This window comes from Gymnodraco acuticeps, unplaced genomic scaffold (assembly GCF_902827175.1).
Source record: "Gymnodraco acuticeps unplaced genomic scaffold, fGymAcu1.1, whole genome shotgun sequence".
Lineage (NCBI taxonomy): Eukaryota > Metazoa > Chordata > Actinopteri > Perciformes > Bathydraconidae > Gymnodraco > Gymnodraco acuticeps.
Window position 1 is genome coordinate 433056 of NW_022989876.1, and position 19188 is coordinate 452243.

The 19188-nt window shown below is 41.0% G+C and overlaps 1 protein-coding gene across 2 annotated transcripts in view; it reads left to right on the forward strand.

The window, feature by feature from the left end:
- The window catches only part of slc8a3 (solute carrier family 8 member 3), a 203148-nt gene continuing 183960 nt past the window's right edge, over positions 1-19188 (forward strand). The window contains exon 1 of one of the 2 annotated variants that reach the window (XM_034197873.1): positions 1-991. The gene's annotated coding sequence lies outside the window, so the exon portion shown is untranslated. The remainder of the gene's footprint in view (positions 992-19188) is intronic. The other variant, XM_034197865.1, reaches the window with a different exon arrangement.

Sequence of the window (19188 nt, forward strand, 5' to 3'; positions counted from 1 at the left end):
CAGAATTTTGAATGTTCTTCAGACTTTAGATTTATTTATTTTTTCAGAATTTGACTTTTTCAGAAGGACGATTCTTTCCCCCAGAATTTGTACATCTTAGAAAAAAATATTTTGATTTGAATTAGTGAACCCATGATTTGTATTTGCCTGCTGATAGATGCAGTGCATATACATTGTAGTAAATGACTGACAAGAAAATGCATTTTCCCGGATTTTTACGTGTCTTTTATTGGCCGCTGCACGCTGCCTGCATCCCATAATGCTGCAGCTTCATTCTTCGGCTCATGGTGACGTCGTTGCGCGCCTAACCGAGTCTGGTGTGATTTAAAAACAGAAATAGGGGGCGGAGGACTGAAGGACGCAACCATTTCACACCTCCATTGAGAACAAGCCTGTTATTAATAACTCTTATTATTATTATTATCGGAGGAGGAGGATTTGTGGATAAAGCGTCAGGAGGAGGAGACGCGCTGCTGCTGGTGCCCACAGAGCCGCGGACACACCGGGGAAACTTAACGCTCAGCTGACGGTGGTTTATGTGAAGGGATTTCTGTGGGAACACCGGGAGCTTCACGGCAGTGCCTTCACCGGAGAGACATCACACAGAGAGGGGGAGGAGGAGCGCTGATTCGCGGTTTGCAGGAGGAAGGAGAGGACCTGGAGATCCATCTCTAATCTTAAAATACCGACCCCCCCCCCACTCTCCTCCCACTCACCCATCCTCCCCCTCCCCGACACTGACAGCTCTGCGACCCGGTCAGTCAGACAGGGAGGATCTGTGGAGGATCTGTGGAGGAGAACCATCACCTCTGGACGCTTTTCATCCGAGCACCGAGGGGGGAGCAGCCGCTGCATGAGGACCAGACCGCGGCTCCAGAGCACCGGGGGCTTCAGCAGCTCCGAACTGCGAGATCACACTGAGGAGAAATAATACAAATAAAGGGGGCGTTCAGGAGCTATTTCTACATAAACTCCCCGGAATAGAAACCAGGTAAATGCATGATGCGAGCTCAGTGGTGTGAGATAATCTGTGATGCAACACCGGCAGGCTTTCTGGCTTCATGTGTGACAGGTTAGATGCATTTTGTGAGCATTAATTTGCCCCTCATCTCTGTGCAGATATGATCCATTGCATCGGGCTGCAATGGATTCGTGATACCGTCTCTATAATGGGTGTGCCATTAAATAATTGGCGTGTGTCAACGCAGGAATCACACACCGGCTGTCAGAGACGCTTCTGATTGGCTAGATTTCCTGTTTTTAATATGCATATTTGGCTTTTTCTTGTGTATTTATTTGTAGATTCTGGAGAAAGTATACTGAGTGCTTATAGGCCTGTATGCACCCTATAAGTTGTGTTTCAGGCCTATGGGTGCTCCAGCAGGGATTCCCCCGTCAGGTTGCACTGACTTCGGTATATAGTGAGCTTAAAACTGCCTTCTGATGATTAATTAGCAACAGCTGTGTGTCTGCTGAGTCCATGTTTACGCACATCTCAGATATCCTCTTTAAACAAGAGCCTCTTCCCAAAATAGGAAAAGGGAAGGAGATCTGAGCTGTCTGTCTGCAGCAGGCTGCTGCTCACTGAGACATGCAGCACTCTGACATCAATGTGGCTTTTCTCATTAAAATCCACTATCTGAGAGGTGGGAATCAGCTAGAGTCAGAGCCTGAAATGGCTATTATTTTTTATCAGATAATTGGTTAATCGTTTGGTTCATGACATTTCAGAAAATGGTCAAAAAATGCACAAAAAATAAATCTAATCTCCCAAAGTAATGGGTAGATATTTTGAAATAGCTTCTTTAATCTCCAGAAGAGAAAGATATTTAGATTCATATTAAAATAAAACAAGTGAGACACAGATTTGTTTGTTGGCAAATTCTCTTCAAAATATCATATTTTAAGTCTGGCTTTACATATTTCTACATGAACACAATTAAGGTAAAATTATTTAAAGTACAGCTTTTTCGACTTTGAAATACTTATCAACAGTCCATCCCCTTTTATACATGTCTCTGTGTTGGTCTGCTTCATTAGCTTAGAAGATATACATTCATACATTTAAGCATGAATATTCACATATAGATATTGATATATTTTTGGACTTCTAGTGTAATTTTACAATTTTGACATGGCTTAAATATTCCTGTACTTCCTGATGATAGTGCTGCATGACATCCTCAACAGCCATGCATTTAAAATATTGAGATATTAAGTTCAGTATTTTGTAAGATTTGATCAACTTTCCTTAAGAGAAAGTGGTGCAAAGTTGTGTCGTGGAGAGTAAGTGATTTCAGTGTTGGATTAATTGGAATCTGTCAGAGCTGAACTTTACCCTTAACTTAGAAAAGTCAGTTTCAATATGACTCTAAAGTTTATTTTGTCTTTTCGGTTTATTTTTAATTCTTTTAGGTGGCAGCTGAGCAGACTTGATTAAACTCCGGCGACAGTCCCCCTTCTACACTGCAAAATACAAGCCTTTAACGAGTAATTAGTATGCAAATTGTTTTGTGTAGCTGGTAATTTAAGGGTCACGGCTCTAATGTTGGTACACAGGGACAAAAGGGAATCGTTCACTCTGCATTCGCTGACAATTCACTCTGTGCTGTGATGGGAAATCAATATCTAAAATACAAAAAACCCTCGCACACCTGAAAGTCCTGTCTGAGAGATTAGATGTCATCATTTTAATTAGCTTTACCTGACTTCTATTCTGTCTCTTAAATGGTTTCCCAATCAATCAATCAAACGTGGATTTCTAGCATTTTAGCAAAATGGGCATTATTCCTCCCGGGAAAAGAGATGAACAAATGTACGATTTGTAACGACTATTTACCAGCAATACATACTCAAAATGCACATTATGGATTTGCATTATGGGAAATGTAGGCTCCACCTTTTACTGAACTTCTCCAGGAATAAGACCCCATTTACAACTGACTTTAGCATGTGATCTATGAGGAGAAGGGACAACATACTAATGCCATGCTGCATCCACAATGCATTGTGGTCTGTTGTAAAGGCAGTAAATACAACATGACTTGACCCTTAAAGGAATAGCTCACCCCTAAACTGACCATTATACATTTTAAAGTCACTAAACTGCACCTCTTCCTGCTAGCTTTGGCTTTGTGGTAAAGGTAGCATAAGCTGGAAAGAGGACACTTAATAATGCAAGGTGTAAATGCACCCATCACACATTGTGGTTTCATACAACATGACCTTGTTGTTAGGGAAATAGTTCACCCACAAAAAGGCAATGTTCATGTTAGAAGTGCACCAAACCTAACCGCTTCCTGTTAGCTTTAGCAGTGTGGCATTCATATCTAGAAAGAGGACACTTAATAATACAAGTTGTAAAAGCACCCAGAAAGCATTGTGGTTTGGTGTAAATGCAGTAAATAAAACATGACTTGATCCTAAAATGTCATTTCATTTTTATTTGGTACGCAAAACCCAATGTACAATAATTGCCAACAAAACATGTCTCTACAAACACACCATTGAGCGAAAAGGAGCAGGGAGAAGAAACAAGTCTTATATGACCTGCCCCTTTCTAAAGAAAACAAAATACATAGAAATAGATGGCCTGCCCTTCATACTCTTTTTTTTTCACAGCCAAACATAACAGTATCTTAGGATACTAAGAGAAACACAAAATACTTATTTCCCACTTGACGGTCAACGGAAAGAAACAAAACAACATCATCACATGTATAAGGAAAAGGAAAAGTGCAACACCCTCATCTGAGTCCTACTGGAGAAGAAGGTGGAAAGCGGCGCATAATAATAATGATAATAATAATAATAATAACAATGGGACCTGCAAATAAAGAATAACATCAAAGACATCAACAATATTTAGCAATGCTGGACCAGAGTACATAAACTTATTCACATTCTGCTTCATATAGTCCCATTTTTCTTATTTTATACAATTTCTTCAACTGAAAAATACATATACAATTCTTTAGATCCTTCTGTTGAGAATTCCACAATTTTACACCAACCACCGAAATACACATTTGCTTAAAGGTGGGGTCTTTTGGAGAAACCAGCTCCAGTGCGCTAGAATTTGAAAGTACACAACCGGAAGAAATCTGCCACTTCCTTCAGACTTCCTTACAGAGCCCCTCCTCCAACACACACGAACGCGCACATGACCAATGAGGGCACGAGATAAGTTTGTGCACAGATGGAAGGCTGACAGGCAGGTAGGCCATCCAGTTACTTTAGCCGGGCCGGCTCAGATGATTGGTCGTGCTTTTTACAGCGCCACGGCTTCCACAGATGAAATATTGTTATGGATTTTTTGTCAAAGCACTTAAGATATTCGCAGAGATGTTCAAAAGTCTTTTTTTTGCAAGTACAAGTCAAGTCTCAAGTCTTTGGTCACGAGTCCAAGTCAAGTCTCAAGTCTTTGTGGGGTGAGACTTGATCAAGTCTCAAGTCTTTGGTCACGAGTCCAAGTCAAGTCTCAAGTCTCTAAAAAATAAAAGTCTCATGTCTCTTCTGGTTGTAATAAGCCTTCTATTGTCTGCTGCTATCCAGTCTGTTAAGAATACTGCACAGCTATATCTAAGAAATTCAAAGCATTGACTGTATTATTATCACTCCTATATCTATTAGCATACAGTATCAGTACTGATTAGTTGTTTGTTATATGATCACTTTAAACAGGCTATTGCAATGCAATGTGAGGAAAAACATCACACTTTAGCTAAATGCAAACAACTTAGAAGCAAAACACTTCAGAATCAGATATCAGTATCACAAATACTTTATTAATCCCCCGCAGGGAAACTGTGTTAAAAGTACTTCAAAGTAAACATTTGTTCTGTGCCATTTGCAACTAAAAAACTATTGCTGCAATATTATCTGAAATATACTGAACTGGTGATATTAAAACGTGACCTGTTCCAAAAGAGATATCTATCATTAACACCATTTACCAGCCAAATGCTGGTAAATCATGCAAGTGGCTGGTACTGTATGTTGCACGCACCAGCCAAAAATAACAATGGCAATCTATTGAGTGGCTGGTAACATTTCAACATTCACTAGGCTAGCCATTTGGCCAGTGGACAAAAATGTTAAAATTTGACCTCTGCAACCGTATTGTTTAATTACACAGTCTCTAATTACATATTTTAAGTCTACTATAAATAAACATATTCCTCTATCCTCTCACTCAAACCCAGTGTAATGGTAACCTGATAAACCTGTAACATTAACGTTACGTGGTCAACAATAAACCTGTAACCTGCCTATAAACCGACAGATGTATTTATGTATGTAACTATGTATTTTTCTACGTTTAACGTTAGCCAGTAGATGGTGGCAGCGGAACGTAATGATTAACGTTACCGACCTTTTTTATGTCATGTCAAGAGTTGGATGTCAACGCCACTCAACGCAAACAAGTGTGACAAGCAAACATTCACTCATCTTTTCAAATATTCAGTTACAAAGCTAGTAGCAAGCTAAGTTAACATTACATAGGTGATGCTGAGCTAAACATGTTTGCTAACCGTCCATATGCGTTAATGTGTCTGACCTCTCCGGGTGAGTTTTCAAGTGCCTGATGAAATTTGACGTTGTTGCACCAGCATCCTTGATTTTAATATTGCAGACTTTGCAGTGTGCGCTCCTTTTGTTGGTGCCGCCGGCGTTTTGTTCGAAGTTTTTATAGTTGAACCTAATTACAAGCGGTACAGCTGCAGGTGTGCCGCCGGTCGCCATGGTGTTACCATGATGTTAATGTTAATGTTAAAGGTGGGGTAGGTAAGTTTGAGAAACCGGCTCGAGATACACTTTTTGTTATATTCCATGGAATGCTCTTAACATCCCGATAGCCGGCCCGGTTAAAATAACTGGATGGCCTACCTGCCTGTCAGCCTCCCATCGGGGCACAAACGTATCTCGTGCCCTCATTGGTCATGTGCGCGTTCGTGTGTGTTGGAGGAGGGGCTCTGTAAGGAAGTGGCAGATTTTCTCCGGTTGTGAATTTTCAAATTCTAGTGATCTCGAGCCGGTTTCTCAAATTTACCTACCCCACCTTTAATACGCCAAAAATAGAAAACACAATGATTGTTCACGAGTCCCAAAACACGAGTCCAAGTCGAGTCCAAAGTCTTTTGAGCAGGAGTCCAAGTCAAGTCTGAAGTCTCTGTTGCGGCTTTCACACCAGCGCTTTTCCCTTTCTAGCTCCGAGCTAGAGCTTTTCTGGTTCAGCTCCGGTTTCCCTTTTCTGCTCCCGCTCTGTTCACACCGCCCAGCGCCCGACTGGTGCTGCCGCTGCTGCGTCATGACGTCACCGTTTGTATCGCTGATTTGCTCCCCAACGGCATTACGGCGCTCACAACAACGGGGAACTGCGTCGGGTCGATGATCGTGTTGCTTTTAATCACACGAAGCCAGATTAAATTGAATAACGACTTCTCCAACCTTATTCTTTGCTCCAGAGTGCCGTGGTTCATTGTTTATTAATGTGTTTCTGCAGCATTTACCGACCGCAGCAGTGTTGGCTGCTCTTGGAGTTTATTCTCCTCCGTTAGCTCCCGGTTAGCTCACACTGCTGCGGCCCGCTCTAAAGTATTCACTGTCCGACTCACACAAGCAGCTGATACATATCCCCAGTTCCCCTTAGCCTAAGTGAATGTGTGTCCGTCTGAATTGACGCTGTTTGGCATCACAACGCTGTTATGAAAGTTTCTCTGGTATAAAATGGGTGATGTTAGCATAGCAACCGAAGCTAAACTGACTACTTGCTATTGCTATCCTATTGTGGCATAAACCGTTTTCTACAGGCACATTTTACCGGCGTATTTGTATAATGATTCTACTTGTGATAGTCGGACACGACAACCTGTGCAGCCCATGTATTGATTCCATCCGATAGCTGCTATAATACAAAACAAAACGTCTGCCTCTCTCCACAATGATCAATAACAATGAACGGATGGTCAAAGTAAGGTACAAATAAACAGAATCACGCGAAGCCTGGTTAGTGTTGCCTGACTTTATAAAGTGTGTTTATAAGCACTACTGCTTGTAGGCAGGCATGACAGTCGACCCATGTTCGGGGGAGGAGGGTTTAGTTTCCTGCACGCCTCGACGTAAGAGAGACGTAAGCGACGCCACCTCTTAGCTCCGAAGCTCTTGCCTCTAGACCGACAATTTTTTGGAGCTGGAAGTGAACCCGATTCCGGAGCTAAGAGCCGGCGCTGCTGCGGTGTGAACAGGAAAAACCGGCGCTTTTCAGGCTCCAGCTCCGAGCCGGAGCTGAAAAAGCGCTGGTGTGAAAGGGGCATATGTGCGATTTAAGTGCGACTCGAGTCCGAGTCACAAACTCGAGTCCCCATCTCTGGATATTCATTGCTATCGGGATGTTAAGAGCATTCCATGGAATATAACAAAAAGTGTATCTCGAGCCTGTTTCTCAAACTTACCTACCCCACCTTTAAGAGTAGTCCTTGCATAAGGATGCTTAAAATTAAATGTCCTTCTGTGTCCTTGTCTGATCCAAAAACAAACTGTTGTAAATACACTGGTAACATTCTGCTTGTTGCTAATAATGTCTGCAGCTCAGCTATCTCTTTGAGTTTCAAGAGTCCTGACTTAAAAAACAGTCTGTTGGTGTTGAATCAGCTTTATGTATTATTCTTACTGCCCTTTTCTGTAATGTTGACAATGAATAGCTCATCCCTAAAATGACCGTTTTAAAGTTTAAAGTAACCACACTGCACCTCTTCCTGCTAGCTTAAGATTAAGCTAGGCTATTTGAAGTGGTAGTACTTTAATATGGGTGGTAGTTATTGGTAGCAGTATTATTAGTGTTATTACATTCAGTCTGGTATTGCTTTAAGTTGTATTACTAATACAAGTAGCAGTAGAGGAAGTAGTATTGGTACCAGTTGCAATATTAAGGCCTTAAGGAGAGGTTTTAATTTTAAATGCAAAAGTTAGAAATGTATCACATGATTTTTTAATGCTTTTAAATTACTTCTAAGGAAAGCGTGAATATCTAATGTGTCTTTTGGGAGGCCCGGAAATGAGCTACAGTTTACAACATGTTTTTTAGCTGCTGCAGTTTCTGTCTAATGGGACACATCAGGAAGTGTAACTGTATGGCCTTCGTATCTTTAAAGTCATCTGTGTCACTCTGTTGGTTTGCTCTGGGATTTATGGGTATTTGCCATTTTGTCGTAGCTCTGTTTATCCAGAGTCGGCGGACTGAGCAGATTCACTCTTCTTTTCATCACCTCCATTCTATCAAACATTTACACATGGAGACACAAGGGTCTTAAGTGTTAAAGGACACTATCTCTCAGCTGCTGTAATGGTTTGTATATTAAAAATGTATAATGTGGTTCATAGACAGTTAGTGTAGCTCATTGTCTTAGATCAGGGCCACATCGGCATTATGGTTGCACTCAAAGGGCCGGTTGTAACTTTAAGACTATATAAATATGCATAAATATATAACATATATAAAATAATGTATTATATTACATTATTGCCTCTGCATTGGATTATTATCAGATAGGGTAATAACTTCATAATGAACTACGTCTGAAAGCAGAAGTCTAGGGGAAATCATTGCAAGTCTCCTCAGTGAGAATGTCTCTTTCTCTCCTCCCTCTCCCTCTCATGTCCAAAAAAAGAAGTGACATTTTGAAAAAAAAGGGAAATTCTGAGTTAAAAGGCATATTTGAGATGCATTGTGGGACATGTAGTTTATGGACATCGTGTTTCTGTAGATCGGCATGTAATCGTATAATAAACATATTATATTCTTTCAGAGCTCTTGCGGGGCCACAAGAATGAAGTCACGGCCGGATTTGGCCCCCGGGCCTTGAGTTTGACACCCCTGTCTTAGATTCTTGGGCAGTACCTTTGCTGTTTTCGTTCTCTCTTACAGCTTTAATAGTGTTGTTTTTGGCTTAAACAAAGTGACACTACAACTGTGCATTAGATTCCCAGAACCAAACAAAGTTAGCCACCTAGCTACCAGGTGGACACGATGTAGCATTTTGCAGCTAAATATACTTTCACCGGATTAGCTGGAGACCAAAACTGAGCCAAAAGAAGAGATAGCATTGGATTTGCAGGCTCAACAGAAACACAATTTCATATTAATACTAAGGTTGGGCTGAAAGGTTCAATAATGGCAACTGTTATTTAACGGGGCATATTTTGTATTCTCTGCAACAAACTACAGTAAGATTAACATTTAAAGCTGCTGAATCTTATATTAACAAAGGGTCGTGGACTCGTGGTACTTTACAGACAATGTTTTCAGTTTATGTTTGAGTTTTCTTGCCGTAACCTTTTTCTGTTTTGCTTCACTCTCACAGCTCTTGTAGCGTTGGTTTTGGCTGTAGCAGCAGTTTTATGCAAAAAGCTCTAAAAACTGGCCACACACTTTATTCCCAGCACAAAGAAACAAAGTTAGACAGCTAGTTGGCTTGTTAGCAGGTGGACGTAATGTATTAAGCTTCTATGGAGCCAAATATTTCCGTCAGAAGTTGGTGGAGACAGAGCTAAAAAGAGATATGCACATGTCTCCAATTAATATTAATGTTGCTGGATGTTGGAATATAAGTGCTGTGGATCGTGTCCTGCTTTAGGTTCAGACACACTACTAACTTGTCAAGCTTAACGTTAATAATTGAAGCAGCCTATAGTAGGCATATATTTAATAGACTGTTTCACCTCCATGCCACAACACTGACACCATTTACAAGGAAATCTAAACAACCTTAATATTTAGACATTACTGTAACATGTCAGGTTAGTTATAACCGTACCTACTTTGGACTTGAACTTGCACATAAACATTTATATTTATCATTTAAGTACATTTTTCACATTACATGCGTTCTTTATTTTCGATTAACCTTGTGCGTACCTGTCCTATCCTGTGTTTCAATCATACTGTTTTGCTTTAATTTCCCTATGGAGCTCAATAAAGGTTTCTCTTGGCTTGTCTTACGTAATCGTAAAGATTGGCAAATGTAACGTTAATGTTAGAACAGCATCACCAGTGTTAAATATGCTAATAGCTTTGTTTCGATTTATATTTTGCTAACCAAATTAGCAGATTATTTCCTCTGACGTAAAACATATTGTTCGTTGCTTCCTTCAGAGCTCCAGGCTCAGGCCTACCTCTTCCGTGAGACCCTTTATGGGCCTGAGCTTGGAGCTCTGCAGTGAGACCCTCATCTGTTTGCCTATATAGAAAATCTTCCACACCAACAATAGAGGAATCTTAAATAATTACCTTTTTTAGATGACTAGACTAATTATAGTGATATTGACCCAGGTTACAAATGATGACTTGATGTGTGAGTTGATTTGACACTTTGGATTTAAGATTGTCTTCCTCTTGTATATCACGTAACAATTAAACAAGCAGTCATTTAATCCCCCCCGCCCCGGCAGGCTGTATCACACTGAGGCTCTCGGCCTTTAAATTCGGGATGCTCCGTCCCTTTCTGCTTCATTGCAGTTTCTGCCACCGTGCAATAAAAGAGACAGGAGAAGGCAGCGGGTCAGCAGTGCTGCTCCGACTCTCAAACAGGAAGAGATCTTTAGCTCCTGCAGAAACACATCCCTGCTGTCAAGTCATAAGACCTACAGAGACAATGTTCTCTACTTTTCACCTTCAGTGTTCTCTAATAATATGAACCTGCAAAGTAAAATTGTTAAATGTCTGAGCAGTAAAAAGTAGGTTTTACTTAAGTACATTCTTTTAAAAATATATACTTTTAAAGGTCCCCTATTATACTCTTTTGCAACAATATATTATAGGTCTCAGATATACACAAAACACGTCTCTGAAGTGTTTGGCTGAAACACCAAACAGATCATTGCAGCATTACCCATAATCCCCTCTGTTTCAGCCCTGTTTCAAAAGTGCTGAGTCTGTGGCTGCAGTCGAATAGTCCATTTAGCTTAGGAACCTTCCTAACGGAGTGAAATGACCCGGAAGTCCCTCAGTGGCAGCCATGATAAGTGCCGTTCCAATTCTCTAGATGATAGGAAAGGAGGTTTCAAACTTCCTTTATAACCTCCTTTAGTTTAGGAACCACTGGACCTCCCTAACCGAAAGGAGAGGAGAACATTCTGCCCCACAATGCATTGCAGCCGCAGCATTTGACGTCACACAACAGTCGGCCGTTCGGAAACAAACGATTATGACGGAGAAATGATATCATGAAAGTTACGGTGCTTATTAAGAATTTTAAAACGTATGTGGTAAGTTGCCAAAGTGCTTTTTTCTGAACGTTCATCAGTATTATAATCAAAAAGAGAAATATGAACGTTAGTTTTGACTGAAATGATCAAATAAAGTCAACATCTCACAGTCTTTACTGAGCTGTGTGGGGTTTGTTCAACTTTTAAAAGATGTTTGAATGGTGATATACACAGTGATAGATGGTAAGGACTAACGTTTATAATAAATACATCTGTATTGATTTTAAGATATTTTCATAGTTCATACAATCATACGTATTGGGATCATTTGTATTAATGTGGACCGGAGGGAGAGGGTGACGAGCATAAGTTTCACTTTCCTTTTTTATTTTCAATTCCAACTTTGGTCATGAAGAATATGTTTCTCTGTTGTCCACGTTCATAAAGCAACAGCATCAGAGCACGGTGCAGAGTCTCTAGATGAGTCCCTCGTTCTTATTAAACATCCATGTTGTAGTCCGCTGTATAGAAAACTGTAGTTTCCATAGTTTCCCCACAGCAGCAGACGCACACAATGACGTCCGCTGGCGCATGATAAACACGTCGGATAGTGAAAGTGCATTCGGATTCTCTAAAGTACCGCAGTCTCGTCTCCTAAGTCCTTTTGAATTCTCCTATCCACTATCCCTTAACCCCGTGACGTTTCACTCAGAGGTCAAGGAATAGGAGATAGGGTTAGAACTTAGGAGCTGATTTTTAAACTATCCGACCGCAACCTGTGTCTGTAGCTTCAAATGCTAATGAGCTGCTGCTGGCCACGCCCCTCTGAGAGTTGATTGGTTAAACGGTGCTCTAGAGCAGTGCTTCTCAAAGTGTGGTCCGCGGACCACTGGTGGTCCGTGAGCGCCCCCTAGTGGTCCGTGAGTATATTGGTAACATTTCACATTTGAAATAAATAAATAAATAAAAGTTTTTCGCACTCTGGCGGGAATATCTTCGCAATGGAACGAGCTTAAGTTTCACTTTCGATTGCATGATATAGCCCAGATAAATACCTTCATCACACATGTGGCCACTTGTTTGTATCATTTTCAGGCGATTTGTAAAAAACGATGTGTTTTTGGATATTTGTGGAGTTAGGTGGTCCGCGAGTGTTTTTTTATTGGTTAAGTGGTCCTTGGTATGAAAAAGTTTGAGAAACACTGCTCTAGAGGAGATTCAGGTGATACCTTGGTTGGATATTGGCTAACCCAAATTAATTTACAGTAGTTTTTATCGACTTTAAGCATTGCACACATCCCTTAAACCTAAGGTGAGTTTCTGTGTTGAACTTTAATGCAGAAACGCAAAAAGCTGCAAATCAATGGTTTTCAGATCCATCTTTCCTCTGATTAAATTAGATCTCTGTCACTCCGTCTTGTTGGTTTTTGTAGCTCAGCGCCGTCGCTCCTCTCTAGCTGTGCTCCATGTAAACAGCTCTGCTGATTCAGTTAAATGGGACTTCCTGGCTGCTGCTGCTGCTGCCGTGCCTTTCTCCATCCTCCAGATCTTTTTTTAACATCTGAGGAATCTCATTTCAAGCTGACACATCCAGCATTTTAAGGTTTGATCACCTCAGGCAAAAAAAAAAGACTTCTGGAAAGACGTTATTGAAGCAGGGAAACGGGGTTCAGGGGGAGTGGCTGTACGGCTGTACCCGTAGGATAGAAAAGGGGGAAGTGACGTCTGACTCAGAGGTCGCGCGGCTGTGGAGAAGAACGTGTTGCCCACATTCTGTTACTGAGTTTAGGCTAGTTAGCTAGCAGGTTTATTGTTTTGGGTGCAGTCACTTTTTCCTCCACTTGCTGTTCAAATAAATGTTGAAAGAAAATGCAAATCTGTTTACAGTTCTGTTTTATATGGGTGTAGAAGAAGAAGAAGAAGAAGAAGAAGAAGAAGAAGAAGAAGAAGAAGAAGAAGAAGAAGAAGAAGAAGAAGAAGAATTGGGAGGGAGGAAACCCTCTTTAATGGTCACACATGCAGAGCACAGAGCACACAGCACCCAGTTCTCTGCTTTTAACCCATCCTAGTACCAGGAGTCTAGTACTAGGAGCAGTGGGCAGCTATTGTACAGCGCCCGGGGAGCAATGGGAGTGAGGGGGGAAGGGGGATGTCCGGTGCCTTGCTCAAGGGCACCACGGCAGGGCAGGAGGTGAACTGGGACCTCTCCAAGTAGAAGTACACACTCCAAATGTAGGTCTGGTCGGGGACTTGAACCGGCGACCCAACGGCTCACAGTCCAAGCCCCTACTGACTGCCATAGATTTAGTCCCTAATTTTGCTCTCAAAGTGCACCAGATTGATGCATTTAACTTCAACATTTAAAAAAAAATCTTCCCGGGGAAAATTGCCCCCGGACCCCCCTAGAGGAGGAGAAGAATCTGAGGTCCACCACCTGCCCACACCCCCTGTTAAATTGTCTCACCCACATTGAGGATGCTTCCTACGCCCATGTTTTATTCCATGTGTCAAGTCAGGCAAATTGAGTCAAAATGTTATTGCATCAATGATCTGTTAAAGGTGGGGTAGGTAAGTTTCAGAAACCGGCTCGAGTGCACTAACATTTGAAAGTACACAGCCGAAAAGAATCCGCCCCTTCCTTCAGACTTCCTTACAAAGCACCTCCTCCAACACACATGAACGCACAATGCACGCCCAATGAGGGCACGAGATACATTTGTGCGTGCACGAGATGGAAGGCTGACAGACAGGACGGCAATCCAATTCGTTTAGCCGGGCCGGCTAAATGGATTGGTCGTGCTTTTTACAGCGCCACGGCTTCCACAGATGACATTTTTTAATGGATTTTTTGTCAAAGCACTTAAGATATTCATTGCTATCGGGATGTTAAGAGCATTCCATGAAATATAACAAAAAGTGTATCTCGAGCCGGTTTCTCAAACTTACCTACCCCACCTTTAACATTAAAATCACTAAATATATGCTGTAACTATTAGCTAAGGGCTCAGGTAATGTGATTACTATATGAATAATTGTCCAAAATAACATAAAATGCATAGGGTTTTTTGTTAAGTAACATACTTTCGTCGCCGGCCGTCCGATACATGCCCCGCATTAAGTGGGCCTGTCTGTCAATTAATCCCCGGGCCACTTTTTCCCCCCAGTCCGCCCCTGTCTCCGCAGATCCATTCTCACAGCGTTTATCAACCTTTTTCTTGCTCAATATCAAGCCACACTTATTGTTTTTAGTTCTTTATTTTAATTGAATAATGTAGGGCTTTTGTTGCCGTCAGTTATGGGGAGAGTAGGGGCTCAGAATACTGAAATCTGTATTGTTTCATCGATTTTTCATTCTAATTTTGTATTCTTTTCTAAACCACACAGTTATTTACTCAACAATAACACATAATTATACTTGTGTTTATTTATTTGTTTGACTAATAAACACAAGTTGGAGTCCGTCAGGACCGAGGGTCGGAGCAGCTCAGTAGTTGCTTTAGAGAATTTTACACCCGGAAGTAAGTATTCTCTCCGCTTCGCTTGACAAACCCTGTGATAGTCCTCAAGCTCTGTGATTGGAGAGTGTGCGCCGAGGGTTACACCGAGCGCCGAACAACACTTTGAAATGGGATGGAACCACGGCAGACTATCCAAAACTGGATTTGAACGGGTCCACCCCGTCCCCCCCTCCCCGTCCCCAGAACTACACACGCTGGCTATTTGCAACATGTTCTATCTATGGCACGTCTCTACTGGGAATTGTAGTTTTAAAAGACGTTTTCGTATTTCCCATAATAAGAAGTTGCCAGTATTAAACTGTGTACATCCCTGGAGGTTTAGGGGATAGGAAACACTCAAATTGAAAACATATAATTAATAAATGGGTGAAAATTGCTTGTGCCCATAATGGGCAGCATTAATATACATATACACACATGCCAGCTAAGGTCAGAAGAGCTTTATTTAACAGCTGGTCTTATGTATGTAACCCCTCCTGTTGTTAATTGATAAGCCTGAAACATGCACTTGTCAAGGTTCAGAGGCACATTTTGCAAATCTGGCAGTAGCCATCGATCATCTTAAGATAAGATATACTGTATTGATCCCAAGTTGGAAACATTTGCGTTACATCAGCATGTGTAACAGTTGTAAATATGCAGTGGGGTTTATTTGTAAATCATTTAGTATAATCATACAAATTCTGTGTTTTATATTTAATAATTCTGTGTTCTTTATTTATTGAATATTCAATACCTGACAAGGTCTGATGAAAAATGAAAAACTTGGGTCGCAGGTTCCTCAACAGTGCATTACAAGACATCTATCAATATGTGTGTACCTCCACCATTAAACACGTCGTATTCTGCACATTTCTTATACTATCTACATACATCTTATAAGAGTATAATACATATGTATAATATCAGTTAAAATAAGTGCTTAAACATACAGTAGTTAACATTGCAGGAAAGCAATATATTAGTACTTTGTCAGGCTTAATATTTATACCCCCAAAGCTTTTTTCTTATTCAAAATAAGACCTTAACCTAAAGTATTCTTTAATGTTTAAATAAAGCCTTATTAGTTTGTCTGTCTGTGTCTCCTATTAATATCTAATAATACAAATAATACATTTCAATAACGTGCTTTAACCACCAGGTGTCTCTTTCTAAATACAGCCTATCTACCAATTGGATCAAATATAAAAGTCAGCCGAATTAGTATTGATACTGCAAGGAGACTTATATTGTGAAGAGAAATTGAAGATTTAGTTTAATTGCTGATATATTTATGATCCACGTCACATATTCAGTTTCGGCCGCAGTTCTTTCTATTTGTCTATAAGTCTTCTCACCAGGGCTCTATAAATAGCGAACTACGGCAGATATAATGCAGCCGAACCGTGTATTACAATGCCGTTATGTGATGACCTCCAAAGAGAAAAGCAAGCAAACTAGGAATAAAGTATTATTTTATTTAAAAATTTTTTTTTATGATTTCTCATCAACAGGAAGTCCGTTTAACTCAAATGTCCGTGCGGAACAATACCCCAACCCATAGATCTGTGGGTGAATAATGTCAATCACCACATTACACACATCCCTTCACATTTAATTTTTTATTTGCATTAAAGTATTTCGTGAGGCCTTCTAAAATGTTTTTAAATATAATTAGGGTTGTAGTTGAAGAGTTTGTAACGGACAACGGCACGTCTATTAATTCCACATCCACACGCATGGATTAACATCGATGTAATACATTAATGTAGCCTTTGTTTCTGCTAAAAGAGGTGTCGACCAGCTGGGGCAACAATAACATCGGCGAAATCGAGTGTGACTATTAAAAAATAAAATTATTCTATTAATATTGACAATAACAACCGACTGTCGAGTGTGACTATTAAACTACGAACTACGTTCTCATGGCGTCTATTATCAACGCTATGGGAGGTCTATGCAAGTCAATGGGATGCCCTGCCCGTTGAAAACTGACTCTCAAGGGGTACCCTGTCCGTAATAGAGTGACGGGGAGGGGCCCTGACCGACCGTCAACATGTGTGGGAGTGAGAACGTGTTGAATAATGATGCTATTATTCATACCTTTGATCGATTAAATTAGAAATATTAGGAATAATTACACCAGGATATATCAGTTTGTTTTGCTAATGATGTGGCTCAGTGGATTGGTTGCCCACAGTATTGAGTGTATAAGTCGCTTTGGATAAAAGCATCTGTAAGTGACGTGTACATGCTTGATTCTCCACACAAAAGGTATTTAAAACGTTCTTTATCAGACATTAACACTGCCTAGGATCCAGAAATACAATTTGGCAGTATATTTAAAACCCTGTCAGCTTTCCAAACTGGCCCCAGAGCTGATGGATACAGTTCCCAAAATATCACCAGGCAGTTATTTTAAAAGCCACTATTTCAAGCATACTACGTCATCGAGTCCCGCCGAAGGACTGTTCCAATGTCCAGCATACTTGGAATTCTACCGAGGCCGGCGTCCTTCGTTGCGGGAAATTTCGAGGCTGCACATGTGTAGAAAATCCCCACAATGCTTTGCGCACGGACCAATTTCCAAATCTTTGGCGGAAATCGCACTCCATTTAAGGCGGGGCCTCGAATATGACGCACACCTGTTAGCCTGTTCCACAATTCTTCGTTTTCCGAGGCTAGGAAGGATTCTTGTCTCGCTTCTGAAGCAACTAACTCGGAAGACATGTCCTACCAAGGAAGCATCCTCGACATTGAGAAACACCCCCAGTGTAGTGCAAACAACTTACAAAGCAAAACATGTGCTCCTTAATGGATTGAGGGCCTCATCAACAAGGCCTGGGACCCCCACTGACAATTGCTTTCAGCCACTTGTATCGACTGTGTGCATTTCATTAGTGCAACTAATATCTTGTTTATATTTATTTTATTTAATCATTGCCAGTTCTGCACAACCCTCCAAATATTTTTCACACTTGTACACAAGCTACCTCTCTTAGTATCTACACACCTTTCCACTTTCAATAATAACAATCCACATCTCTTATTTTTGTATTTATAGTAGCCTACGGGTAAGATAAGATGAGATAAGATGGAACTTTGTTAATTAATTTCAGTTGTTTAAACAGCAACAGGGTAAGAGTGAAAAACAGGATAGCACAGATTCACACAGATTAATAAAATCTAAAATAAGATCAGCGATAAAAATCGAAATAATGAGAAAATATAAAATAAGAAATTAATACAATTCAAATTAAAATGAGGATATATACATTTCAGTTTGGCATCTAGGCCCGGGCCTCATCACTCCACAGATATACATAGCACGATGAGTGATGATTAAATAATGAACCCCCGAGCCTACAGGTGGACGCTGGGGTGGTGGTGGGGCAGGCAAGCAGCAGCGACGTGGAAGTAGCTGCAGCAAAGCAGCAGCAAGCAATGCATGGAGAGAGATCAGGCAGGTTCAATAGAGCGGCATATTAAGGAGACTCTGTTTGGTTGGTTGTAGAGTGGTAAGGGGGCGTTATGTATGAATGTAGCACAGGTGCTCGAGTTGACTGCCTGAACTAGCTCGCAGGCTTTGCCCCATTTTTGGTCATATAAACTATAGTTAAGAAATGAATGAAAATGGACATATATACATATAGAGTCATATATTACATATTAGATATAGCCTGATGGCTACAGGCACAAAGGACTGTCCGAGGCGCTTGGTGCTGTGTCGTGGAGGGATGAGTCTGTGGCTGAAGTACGTACTCCTCGTCTTCAGATGCTCTGCATGGAGTGGGTGGGAGGGGTTCTCTAGGATACTGTCTAACTTCCTTCCTAAATTGTATACTTGTTTTAATTGCATTGTTTGGTTGTTTCTCCGACAATGTATCTTCTTTAACGGTGTTTATGTATGCACCATGGCAAATTCCTCGACACGTTTACATGCCCTTGTATTTTCTCGCGCATTTAATCATTTTATTGTGCTTATAAATAACCCATAATCCCAGGTACCACTGAGGAGATAGCCTTTAGAATAAACCCTATTTAAAGCAGCTCACATCTGATACGTGTGATGATGCTCTCGCTGCCTCCGGCCTCAGCTGTTTGCATCTAAAGAGTCGTCTCTTTCATGATGTGCATACGATGCTTAGCTACAGCATTTATTCATTTTGACAACGTCTGCATTGTTAGTTTGATGCTGCTCTCTCTTGCAGAAGTGGTAAGGGTGCATTTAGAGCTCAGTGTGTAATGAATTTGGACGGGACATCTGTATCTTTGTTTCACTTCGCCTCCTGACGGTCTCCTGCCTCCCCTCTGCTCGGTGTATTTGTTCTGCCAATGCGACATTTTGGACAGTGCTTAGTTTGGCAACATTTCACGCCTGCTGAGCGAGCGCTTTGCTCCGGAGTGTGTGTGACCCCCGAGATCTCACACACATGACACATCACGCACACATCCACATTACTGGACACTCGTCGTCACATCTACA